Below are 13,429 nucleotides of genomic sequence, written 5' to 3' on the forward strand. Positions count from 1 at the left end.
AAAGTTCATTTATTCTTTCAATTTAATGCTTAAATTCCCTCTATTTCACACTAGCTGGAATCTCATGAAATAAGAAAGCTTTCTTTTTTATTTGAATGATGCGTCATGATATTATTTTAAGCTAAACGTTAGAGAAAAACGTACTATGCTATAAATTGCCTGCGGGGAAATGGTAAAAAACGTTAACATATTTCTATCTCGTGAACATTAAGTTTATATTGCGTAATTATTCAGTAAGTTGTAAAGAGTTTGTGTTGTGTTTCCATTACAATATTGAGAAAAAGCCGTGAATGAGTATCTACGTACCTTACATTTAAAGATACATGGTAAAATATATTCAATTATTATGCTTTCTTGCAACAGTTTTCATATCCACTTAATATTGTTTCCTACATTCCTACTTTTCTGTAGTCAACTTCCCTTACTTGTACAGCAATATACCTTCATCACCTGCATTCGGAGTATATATTTTAGTTGATCTGCTACGCAAGAGCATGCTCCACGTATGAGCAATATCTTAAACGAGCTAAATTATTGATTAATAGGCAAGTTGATGAAACAAAAATTCCCTAAGTCTCGTTTAAAGTAATCATTTTGTTAGTTCTATGCCCTTGTAAGCAGATACAACCTGATTGACGTTTATTTTATTATTAGTTTAGTCCCCTACCGGTGAAACCAGAGGGGACTATAGGTTTCCTCTGCGTCCGTCCGTCCGTCCGTCCGTCCGTGTTTACGAGAGTGCATTTATTGGGTATTTTTCATGCCAAGATTGTACTTATTGGGTACTTTTTGCTTATTGGGTATACCCAATAAGAAGTGTCGCTGAATATGCTTAAAACACCCTAATTGGGTATTTGCAGGTTAGTACCCAACAAAACTTGGACACGACGATTTGTCCAAAAAAGTGTCCAAAAAAGTTGCTTTCACGGACGCACCGTGTTTTGTTGTTTCAGTTTTACATTCGGAACTCTAAATTCTCGAGAGTTCCGAAAATCAACTTCGGTTGATCCTGATCATAACAACGTTTGTTTTCATGGAAAAAAAATATGGCGACTAAGAAACACTTAATGTCAACAAGATTTTCTGATTGACAAGAGAAAAGGTAAGTTTATTCGATTAATATTTATCCATTGCTTGGTTCTTGTTTAAGGAAAATACATTTTAATGTAATTTTGAAAACAATTGTGCACAAAATCAAAATAGATATATCGGAACAATTAATCCTAAGTTGCATTTGTTTGTATTTTGAATTTTCTCTGTCTTTTTAACTCTCTTGAGGGCGCGAAGTATTTAGTAAATGATCGTATATTGTTAGATAATCTTTAATAAATCTAAAGTGTTTATTATTTGATTTTATATCATAACCAACTAAGTATGTTCTGACAATGTATATTGGAAAGGGAAATGAAAATTTTAACAATCGTGTGTTCATAAATCAGCTGTAAATTATCGGTTCATGTAGACCAATGTAGACAGTATTACAATCGCAAAGTGAGCTGAGATGATGATAAATGGGATAATTGACAACAACTAAATAATTGTATGTAAGTTTACCTCATCTGATATGTAACTTAAGAGATTCATTGTATTACTGATATGACCGATTAGCTAGGGGGTGTCCACACTGTGGCTCGAACCTACGACCCTCAGATTTAAAATCCAACGCTCTACCGAATAAGCTAAAGGGTTAACCCACTAGCTATTGCTAGTAGGAGCGTGGCCTCACTATATACAACGCATAGCCACTTTTTAAATTCTGTTACACTGAAAAACTTTCAGTCAAAACAGTGCTTCTTTCTGTCTTTGATTTTGACTGAGTGTCTGCTTTATTTTGATTTTTTTTAAATTATTGTTTTTGTCATTTGTTTTAATCAATTTAAAACAATAAAGAAATTGATATAGGGCTACTATAACTATTTCACATGATGGTTGTGTAATTAGCATCGCGCTACACCCGGGGCTTCCATTTTTGAGGATGGGGCTAGTGGTTTTCTGCACTGAGGAATCCCCTTGGGCTATTAGGAATTTTAAAATACACATGTAATACCTGAAAAGCACCACCGATATTTTCACTCTTTTTTGCTATTAAATTCCCTAACATGGAAGTATTCCAGACAGCATCCTCATATTATCCATAAATCTCCACAACTGCATCCGTTTTGCAGTACTACAAGACTGATTTACTAAAAAAACGATCTTTTATTTCCTAATTTGAATTCCCCCCTTTCCTTTGTTTAATATAGCAATATTTACTTGTACATATATGCCACACAGATATCTCGTTATTAAATTATATACATTCACTCAATCAGCTCAATGATACGTGTCATGCAATTATGTAGCGTTTTTTTAAAGCCATATATGGCGTAACTGATCAAAAAATATATTTTTGAAAAATACAAAATTAAGTAAAGAAATATAGTTAATACATTTAAATTAAAGCTTTTCATACAATTCTGAACACGGAAAACACCTTATAAAACGATTTTATCTTCTCTGTAACGTGTTATTTAAATCTTTTGTATTTTCTTCCAAGTCGGAGAAAATTCCGAGAATCCAAATTAAAGAATGATTGCGCTTAATGTACAAAACATGACCCCAGATAAATTGCGCAAAAATAAGGTATAGAAAGTAGCCTAATGAAATTAATAAAGCAATTCTTCAAGGTCTATACCGGGGGGTATCGCAACTTTGCAAAATTACAGAAATAAGAAGTGAGTAAAATTAATAAACTAAGCTGTGTTTTGTAAGAGGGGTCAATGCAAATCACGAATCTCCATTGTTATTAAAAGTTTTTCCGATTTATAGAGATGGAATACATAGTGAGCGCATGCTTGCCCAGATTTCTCAAGAGGATAGAAGGTGTAGAACTGTTGGAAATTCAACATATTTAAGGGAAAATTTTGGGCAAGCCTGCGCTCGGGGTAAATTTTTTGAAAAAAGGTACAAAACGCCGACAGTTTTCTTCACTGTTTACGGGTATTTACATGTCATTGACCTCATTGTGACCTGTTTAATATTTCAATTTAGCACGTGATTTGTAGACTCAGGTAACTTTGTGAATACAAAAAATCAATAAACCACGTGGTTGTAGATTCCGCCGAAAGGCGTCCAACTTAGGCAATAATTAACATGTACATGTATATTTTCAATTAATCAACATATAAATTATTTCTTTTTTGTCAAGTGTTTTAATAGGATGATGGAATATAAAATTGGAAAAATGTAACAATATTTTATTTTATTAAGTCCTTGGATTTAGGGGGCACGTTTGGAGGCTCAACGAGTTTCAAAGATTTAGCTCCCATCTTCGAAGTAGCATCATTCCTCAAAGTGTTTTTGACTGTAAAAATTTAAGGACACGAGGTAGAAGTACGTACGTGTACATGTAGATTGTTTAACACTGGCATGAAATTCTTACTGGTACATCTACCCCCCTCCCCCACAAAACAAAAAAAAAAAAAAAAAAAAAAAAAAAAACAATCGCACATACAGTAAAAAAAATGTTTTAGTGATAAGATATCACCACATGCAGCATCACAAAAAATATTTCGTACACCATTATTTGTAAGAAGTATTTACTGTTCTTTAAAAAATACGAGAGAGAGAGAGAGAGAGAGAGAGAGAGAGAGAGAGAGAGAGAGAGAGAGAGATGGAGATTTAAAATTTCATTACGGCACTATTCTTTTAGCAGAGACGTATGGTTTTATATGTCTCTGCTTTTTGAAAATAAAGAAGCTTTTCTTAAATTTGAATTTTCCCCGTTTTCATATACAAGTAGGCTCAGTTTATCTAATTAAGTGTTAAATTTCCACCTAGAAACGACCATAAATGGGGGGGGGGGATCTGGATTTATAGATATCATATATATCTCAAAGATCCTCCCCCAGTACCATCTTTCCTTAAAAAAATTGACGTAATCCTTGAGAAATTCTTTGTGTTTATTTTTCTGTATACAGTTTGTATTTTGTATTCAATTCCAGAAGCCACTTTAACTGGCTAAATATTACATATTTTCAATCGATCGATGAAATGCCCCGCCTTCTCAGAATATTAATGTGACACAACTAAAACCCAGCTCGGATAAGCAAAAATTCCGGAATCAACACCCAGTATATGGCTTTTTTAATTACAATTTATAAAACTAAGGCACCGTTTTCAATGTGAATTTTTTGCGAGTAATATACCACAAAGATAACAAAGTATGAGTTAGGTGTAAAGTAATTAACATTTGAGTTAATTAGATAAAGTTAGAGGGGTCCGAAAAAGGGGCCACGGCACTATTCTTAGATTTTGTAATTTACGGAAAATCTCTATCTTTATCATGTTTATATAAAGTAATGATACAAATAATAAGTTTTAATAGTTTTAGTCTAATAATTTTCATTGTACATACGTCATATATATCTTTAATGATTCAAGATGAAAACAAAATGATTTTTGCTTCGTTTTAATTAGACGAACTAGTGAATGACCAGAAAAGGGATATTTAAAATCTTTTTTCATTTTTTTAAATCATTAATTAATATATGATTAAATTTTACTAGCGAAAATTAAATTAAACTTTAATTTTAAAAAGAATCATCTGTAGTTAATACCCTGGGGGTCCGTTTCATCAAAGGTCGTATGCCCAGTCGTAGCGCTACGCCGGCGTAAAGTCGGGACTAGCACAAATATATGCATTTCATTAAAGAGTGTATCGTTACGCCTGACTAAATTTAGGCTAAAATTTTACGTCTACTCATGGGTAGGCGTAAGTTAGGGCGTAAAGTTAAAATAAGGCCTTTTTTATTAGTTTTAGCGAGTTCTAAAAGAAGAATTTAAAATACAAATAATGCATTATTTAATTATACATATTATGAAGAGGGGGAGGGGGGGGGGTGTTGTTACAACTACTTGGGGACGTACTTGATTTGAGTAATAACGTACTCAAATAATATTTTGATAAATTTTTGCTGAGAAGAAAAGATTGTCTTATTAGAGATCCTTATGTTTTGACAATGCATTCATACACATTTGATTGTGGTATTGTAAATCAATTTACATATATAACTGTATTTCTACACCCCGCTTGAAAAGCGGGACGGTACATGTATATGTACATGTATATACTATTTAGTAATCGGGATGTCCGTCCGTCCATCTGTAACGCTTTGGGGGTACCCATCTCTATCCACAACTCCTTTCATATCACTGATTGAAATTTGGTGAAATTTTGACAGAATCTTTATTCTATATTGCCATTGTGCCTTATTGTACTTTTTCATCCGACACATATTTTGGGTTTCCCACAGCAAAACATGGACACTGGCATTATATTTATATGGAAGGTGGGGGGGGGATATCTTTTATTGAACTCATTGCTTACGGTACCTCTAGTTTCTTTTTCATTTACTAAAAAGAGACCCATTAAAATTGTCTATTTTGAAAAATATTTTCCAACAGCATATTTTCTGAAAAACAAAAATTACAAAAAAAAATAACCCATCTTAAAACCAAATAGTTTTTGTCATGTTTGAAAACTCCATTTCTTATTTACTTCTCGTCCACATGTGTAGATCCAGAGGGGGTCGGAGAGAGGGTTCAGAATCTCCCGAATTTGCAGATTAATTAACATTGAATGTACTGATTACTTAGTTAAGGACGAAAATTATTATTTTTCTTAGGTATCTGGGACAAGTGATGTTCCCGGCGAATCATAGACCCCAACCCAGGGAGGGGGTTGGGGTCTCATAGACAATAAAAGATTTTTGAAAGTGGTAATAAATTATTGCTTTTATAATATCGATGTAAGACGGTGATAATCACACAGTTAAGTTCAAGAATTAATTATTCCTAATTTTTTTTTTCTCAGACAAACATTGATGCAGAAGACATATTTAATTTTCATAATTTTGTTTTAAAGAGCAAATCTTACATAGTATAAGATAATCTGAGCGCATATAAAGCACATATAAGATGAAAATATACATGTTTTTGATTACCTGCATTACTTACATTTTAATGAAAACAAAATAAAGAGTAGCTGTAACTAAATTTTAAAGACAGAGACCACACAAGCAGAGAATTTTTGTAAGATTAGCTCTGTAGTCATTTTTCCAACCCGCCTCTCTCTCTCTCTCTCTCTCTCTCTCTCTCTCTCTCTCTCTCTGCGTACTTTTAAAATGGTACATCACATTTAGGATTATCTTACATGTACCATAGTAGGGGTAAATGTGTAAAATTTATTTCTTGACTCAAAATGTGTTCATATGTAAACCGTTTCCATTTTGTTTTCATTATTTTTGCTAGCATATGCATTTCTTATTAAACTTTTTAAATCTCATTCTGTCTCAAACTTAATTATTAGTATTTGTCAGTAGAATCAGTATTTATCGAATCATGAAATTTATTATCAAAGGCGAAGTTATTATAGGATTAAACGTTCTTTTTGAAAAATTTATCGATGTGTAAACTCTTGACATTTTACTCACAAACTAAATAAAAGTGCGAAGCACTTTTATGTTAAGTTTGTGAGTAAAATGTCAAGAGTTTACACATCGATAAATTTTTCAAAAAGAACGTTTAATTCTTATAATTCCAATATCGAATTTTTAAAAATATTTAAATTATTTCTCTTTGAGGCTTCCATACAATCCGTTATTTCTGGAAGGCGTAGGAATACATTTTACCGTAAAGGAACGTAATCGAGATGAATTTCGATAGAGTTCAACTTAAATTGTCAAAACAATCGATAAATAAACTTATAACAACTAATCGAATGTTGTTTAAGTCAACAAATATCGTAATTACGAGTTTACTTCAGAATAGTTCGTCTTTGACCATGGCCATGTTGACATAAACAACAACTCTCAAAGCGAAAATTGCAGACCGACGACGCCTTCAATTTGCACTTGTTTATTCAAATATTGAGGAACAATATAGAAAGTAAATATGAATTTGATGCTAATAGGGCAAGAGTTTGAGGTACGTTTCTTTTCCCTGTCAAAACGATACAGACTGAGCTTATTTTCTACGTATGAACGTTGAGACAGCGATTTTTAAAATTCACACTCGTGATCGGACAGTGAAATAAACATTTTCACGGCGTCCATCAGTTAGGCAGTCTAGTATGTTGCCAGTTTTGTTTAAGCCCTAATTAAATTTAAAGTTTCTTGTATTCATTATTTAGCCAGAACAGACCCAGAAATAACTGCTTTCATTGTTTATACGATAACCTAGTAGTGTCGTCAAGAAAGTAGTTCTGATTGAAAGAATTTATCGATGTGTAAAAATTTTCTGGAACGTGTTCTCGTCCAATCAAAACACAGGAAATCAATAGATAAAATGAAGATTGGAATTATTAACCTGTATCAATTTCGGGAAGAGGGGGTATGGCTGTAATTAAATTTCCAAAATGAATAGTTTTGCTTAATTCCGAAATACAAGTACATGTACTGTCCTTTTCATCCTTTCAATTTATTAGACTTTTATTATTGAAATATTGTAAAAAACTAAAATTAGTTTCTTAAAAGATGCATGTCTCTTACATAACACTATAAACCCATGCATGTTTCAATTAGTGCAAGTATTAATTTATCTATAACTTGTGTTATTCTGTACTTTGATGTGCTACAATTTATACATGTGTGTACGCTTTGGGCAATGTTTATGTTTTTGCGCCTGCGCAATGCAACGTTGTCAAGGGCTTAGTCCCGTGACTAAGCGTATCTTTTACGACTAGACTTACGCCACTTGGTGAAACGCAAGTGACTTACGCCACTTGGTGAATACGCCCGACTAAATTTTGGCGTAATCCCCGGAAGTACGCCTAAGTTAAGGCTTAACTTTACGACTTTTGATGAAGCGGGCCCCTGACTTTTTTCATGATGGACTTTTTTTCAATGTTACTTTTTAATTTTTGCCTCTATATTTGGGCTTGTCACTTTTTACTCGGGGATAGTAACTTTATTGCCACAAAGCTGTGGATTAGTACTTGATTCCCTTTATTGCACAGCGATGACTATGATTTAATACATAGCACAAAAAGCTAATGGGTTTACCTATGTGAATTTATATGATTAATGCTTACTTGTGCTTTTAGGATAACTGGAGATAATGATTCCATTGATATTACATAAATATTTTCCTAAGTATTATGTTACAATAAATTGGTTTAGATTTTTTTATAAAAGTAATCAATAATTACAATGGAAATTAAAACCATAATCATGTTCATTGAGGATTTTCAATATGTAACAGGTCAAACAGGAACTTCAATTGTGAACATTGCAGAGAACACACCCATCAGAAGATGACCCTCAGAAATAGGACAATTGTAAGTAATCAGTAAAATGAACAGGAATACTTCATGCCAACCATAAGATTTTTAGAGACATTTTCGCTTTTAAATTAGAAGAGATAGAGGGAAAAACTTGAACATACTACATAACTACTAGGCAACCAACCTTTAACTGCAGGAATGCTTTTGATATGTGCAATACAGCTACATAAAACCTCTTTAGTATTCATGTTAAGTTGAGAAAGTACCTTAGTATTTTTTCTAGTGTTTGCCAACATTTTCATGCACACTGTTTGCTTGTTTATACTATCATTTTATTTTAAATTCTTCAGATGCCCTTTACCAGGTTAGAATCATTTGTTTTAAGGGCATCTGAGGGTTGGTTCCAGAACTTAATTAATTGTAAAGTAAATACTGGGGTACTATACGGTCATAGGTTATGTTAACACATGTATAACATTTTGTTCTGATAGAGGTGGCATACAGGAAAAGAAACAATACTAGATATCACTTCAAAAGAATAAAACAGCTTCATCTTGTAGGTGTATTTTATTTAAGGACCACTACTTCATGTCTGATATGTGCTGAAAGTTATTCATAATCTGTTTGACTGTAATTTTTAATATTTTCAACTTCTATCCAGCTTAGTCAATTTTAATTAAATTTTGTGCAAAGCATACCCCAGAAAGGGGGGATGGAGTGTCAAGTGTGTCTCTGTCCCTATCAATATAATTTCAAAGCAGTTAGTAAGGTTTGGGTCATTTTTAAATCCTCTTTAGCTGAACCATTGGGCTAAAGACAATACTAGTGTGAAAGCTTTAGGCCAAGCTTAACAAATACTTTGTTTGCAGTTGCCGACCTATAATTTTTAGTCTGGGTAGGTAGGTAGCCATTTTTTTTTAAATGTTTCCAGATTTTTGTTAGATAACATAAAATAGAGTTTTTCATAGGCCTACTTTATATGAATAAGCTACACTCTTGGTATAAACTAATGATTGATGAAGATAAAAATTGAATATGAAACAGTTTTAATATCCTGAAAAATTGGAGAAAAAAATAATATTACAAAATGGCTAAAAAAGTTTAGGTCGAGTGCATTTTCAGTGGGTCGGTCGGCAACTGCAAACAAACACTTTTTTATTTTAGGCCTTAACATTAAGTGTAGAGATGTTTTTGAAGATTATGCAAGGAATTTTGCAAGGAATGGGTGTAAAATCTTTTTAACATCTACTTCTTAACAATCAGAAACTAACATACTGTCTAATTAATATGCAACATCGTTTTGTGTGTTGAATGATGATTCCATTTTGATAAAATTATGGCGGATGGGGGGTAGGATGAAGATGCAGTTAGACATAAAAGAAAAAAAAAGAGTTGATAGAATTTAGTTTTCTTCCATTTTATTTATCAATACATATTTCTGAATAAGAAATATACTTCTACTTCTTGGTTGGGTTTGATCAACATAAAGGGTGATCTTGCTGTAGTCAAGAAAAACATGTTTTATACGGCAAAGAAATGCCTTTATCTAATTGCAGAATGAATAAAATGGACAGAGGCAGAACTGAAGGAGATGCATGAAATGAGGAATATTTCAAAGATTGCCTGAGCATAGCCACTGCTACTGGATAAACATATGGCAATTTAAAAGAGCAGGGTCAATGGAGGTATCATACAGTATAGGCCATGAGAGACCCTGAAGAAGAAAGTATTGAACAGAAACAAAAATAAAACCATTTTGACATTAATTGAATTATAGGATCAAATCTTACATGTTAAATTTGGGCATGTTATGACTTTTCTATAGCTCTAAGACTTATAACAGTGACGATTTGATTTAATATCTTTATCCCGATTTGTCGAAAAGATTTGGACATAGTGCATCAATTATTTTAAAGTTTTGATACAACGAATTCATTCATTGTACTTGTAACTGAGTTTTCTGGTGCGACACTGTTTTATCGGCTTCGAAACTTAGTTTTTTATTTCCAAACCAGATTAATGAGATCATGTAATATCTTTTAACATCGGTTACTATTTAATCCATTCTTTTACATCTCAGAAGTACTTTTCTTATTACAGGGAAAATATGCATTGTACATGTATCTGAAATAAACAGGATTATAGAAATTTTCCATATAATACAACACAATCTTAGCAACTGAAGGCAAATATTTTATCAAGGGTGTGATCTATTTATCAATATGGTTTTCAGCATCTTGCTCTACCTGTAATGACTTGCTCCAAGTTCCAATATTTAAATTTAAATTTTGCAAACATGGTTATAAAATTCTTTAAAAGCCAAATAGTTTAGGCACAAAATGCTTATATTTTTCCTATTATTTGTAAAGTATACACTGAATGAGATGTGGAATGTTAGAATTAAAGTATTAAATATGTTTTGGACTTATGTATGCTTATGCAGATAAATTTGAATTCAAATAGGGAAGGTAAATGTCATACTTATTGGGTTTGCAATCTAATGCAAGAGTATAAATATCCAAGACAAAGTTGACAATTTTAATGAAGGGTATAAGTAACCCAAGAAGAATGGACAGGTAAACATCACCTGTTGGGTTTTATTCTAATGTTGGGATGTAATATCCAAGAAGAGTTGAACCGATGTCCAAAACCTATTGGGTTTTCTTTCTTATGAAAAAAAATTTGAGTAACCCAAGAAGAATGTCCAATACCTTTATGTTTATATACTATTGAAGGGATGAAGATATCCAAGAGGAATTGGACAGGTGTACATTACATGTTGGGTTGTATTCTGATGAGGGGATTCTCAAGAAACCCAAGAATTAGACAAGTGTCCATTGCCTGTTGGGTGGGATGTAGATATCCAAGAGGAGTTGGACGGATGTCCATTACCTGTTGGATGGTATTCTGATGAAACAATTCAAGAAACCCAAGAAGAATTGGACAAGTGTCCATTACCTGTTGGGTGAGACGTAGATATCCAAGAGGAGTTGGACAGGTGTCCATTACCTGTTGGGTGGTATTCTGATGAAACAATTCAAGAAACCCAAGAAGAATTTGACAAGTGTCCATTACCTGTTGGGTGGGATGTAGATATCCAAGAGGAGTTGGACAGATGTCCATTACCTGTTGGGTGGTATTTCGATGAAACAATTAAAGAAACCTAAGAAGAATTGGACAAGTGTCCATTACCTGTTGGGTGGGATGTAGATATTCAAGAGGAGTTGGACAGGTGTCCGTTACCTGTTGGGTGGTATTCTGATGAAACAATTCAAGAAACCCAAGAAGAATTTGACAAGTGGGCATTACCTGTTGGGTGGGATGTAGATATCCAAGAGGAGTTGGACAGGTGTCCATTACCTGTTGGGTTGTATTTTGATGAGGCAATTCAAGAAACCCAAGAATTAGACAAGTGTCCATTGCCTGTTGGGTGGGATGTAGATATCCAAGAGGAGTTGGACAGATGTCCATTACCTGTTGGGTTGTATTTCGATGAAACAATTCAAGAAACCCAAGAAGAATTGGACAAGTGTCCATTACCTGTTGGGTTGGATGGGATGTAGATATTCAAGAGGAGTTGGACAGGTGTCCATTACCTGTTGGGTTGTATTTTGATGAGGAGATTCAAGAAACCCAAATAGAATCGGACACTGTACACATGTTCAATTGTTCTTGGGTAGTTTAATCCTTTCGTCAAAATACAACCCAACAAGGATAGGACACCTGTCCAATGCCTGTTGGATACCTTCATTCTGTCCAACATGTAATGGGCATTTGTTTATTATTAAGTGGTCATGAATCAAAAAGGTTTCTCCTTAAATACTTAATTTTGTTATTCAAGAAAGGTTGAACAGAGGTTGAGATGTGTTGAGTTGTGTTTTCACAATTCAGTTTTTTTGCACTTAAGTATTCATATATTTTAATATTAGTTATTTTGAAATATACAGGTGTATATCCTTATTGCTAAGAACAAATTAGTTAGGTGTTACAATAAAAGAGCTATATCACAGAAATTGACAAAAATATGGGTTCAAAACCAAAAGTTTTCAGTCTTGTCTGAATTTACCAGCAAATATTAAATATATATTAATTTGAAATGAATTAAAAAACAATAAGAGAAAACCCAATAAAATACGGACACGAGGATTAATATCCAATAAGATTTGAACAGTAACTACCCAAATAATGCTCTCTCGTGTGTACACTTTTTTTGTATCCAATAAGCAGTATCCAATAGGACTTGGACTTGATGTACCCAATATATAACCAAATGTGTGTCCGTCCGTCTGTCCGTCTGTCTGTCTGTCCCCGTCAATCTGTCCCACTTGGTTTTCCGCACTTTTTTTCTAAACGCTTGCAGATATTGAGCTGAATTTTGGTACGTGAGTATATCTTAATGAGTTACAGATCAAGTTTAATTTCGTTTCGCTTCATTGATTTTTGACAGAATAATGGCATTTTGAATATTTTTTATTCCCACTTGGTTTTCCGCACTTTTTTTCTAAACGCTTGCAGATATTGAGCTGAATTTTGGTAAGTGAGTGTATCTTAATAAGTTCCAGATCAGGTATGAATTTCGTTTCGCTTCATTGATTTCTGACAGAATTATGGCATTTTGAATATTTTTCATAATCGCTTAATTAAGATCGGGTTTGAACTGCGCTAACTTCCGATTGTCGACAAAAGTATGAAGCGAGGAAAAGACGATGGATAAATGAGTTGAATTGTCGTTTTAATGTTTATTATTTTATTAGATTTAAGGCATTTACAACTTAAACATCTTTCAGTTGAACCTTGGACATGACTTTTGCACATTAAAAAATAACAACCTGAAGAAAAAGGGGAACCCGGTAGGGGACATGTATTGCTTATGCAATACTCTCAGAATGCTTGTTATCATTTTTATTTTTACAAACTTTCATGTACAGGTGTGCTAAAAACGGACCTAAAAATTTCACGTTACCATTATATAAAAAATAAAAGAATAGTGTATTAAAAGCCATAGTTCTCTTTACAGCTTAATTAAAGAAATAGAAACATTTTCATTATTCATACATGCAGCTATTAACATAAATAACTATTCATCTGTGCTATTTAAAAACCAGTGAGGCTAGAAGTATCATTTTCCATCGTACAATTTTCGGCTTGGTTCTATTTTCATTTTTT

General features: G+C 33.1%; 1 long non-coding RNA gene across 1 annotated transcript; it reads left to right on the top strand.

Moving 5' to 3' along the window:
• Nucleotides 1-938: 938 nt before the first annotated feature.
• LOC134234345 (uncharacterized) lies at nucleotides 939-10,876 on the top strand. The gene is made up of 3 exons (XR_009985167.1): nucleotides 939-1,102; nucleotides 8,242-8,317; nucleotides 9,820-10,876. It is a non-coding gene; the product is annotated as an uncharacterized LOC134234345 (long non-coding RNA).
• Nucleotides 10,877-13,429: the final 2,553 nt, after the last annotated feature.

The sequence above is a fragment of the Saccostrea cucullata genome, unplaced genomic scaffold (assembly GCF_032062105.1).
Source record: "Saccostrea cucullata isolate Sc308-1 unplaced genomic scaffold, CSIRO_AGI_Scuc_v1 ctg776, whole genome shotgun sequence".
In the NCBI taxonomy this organism is placed as follows: domain Eukaryota; kingdom Metazoa; phylum Mollusca; class Bivalvia; order Ostreida; family Ostreidae; genus Saccostrea; species Saccostrea cuccullata.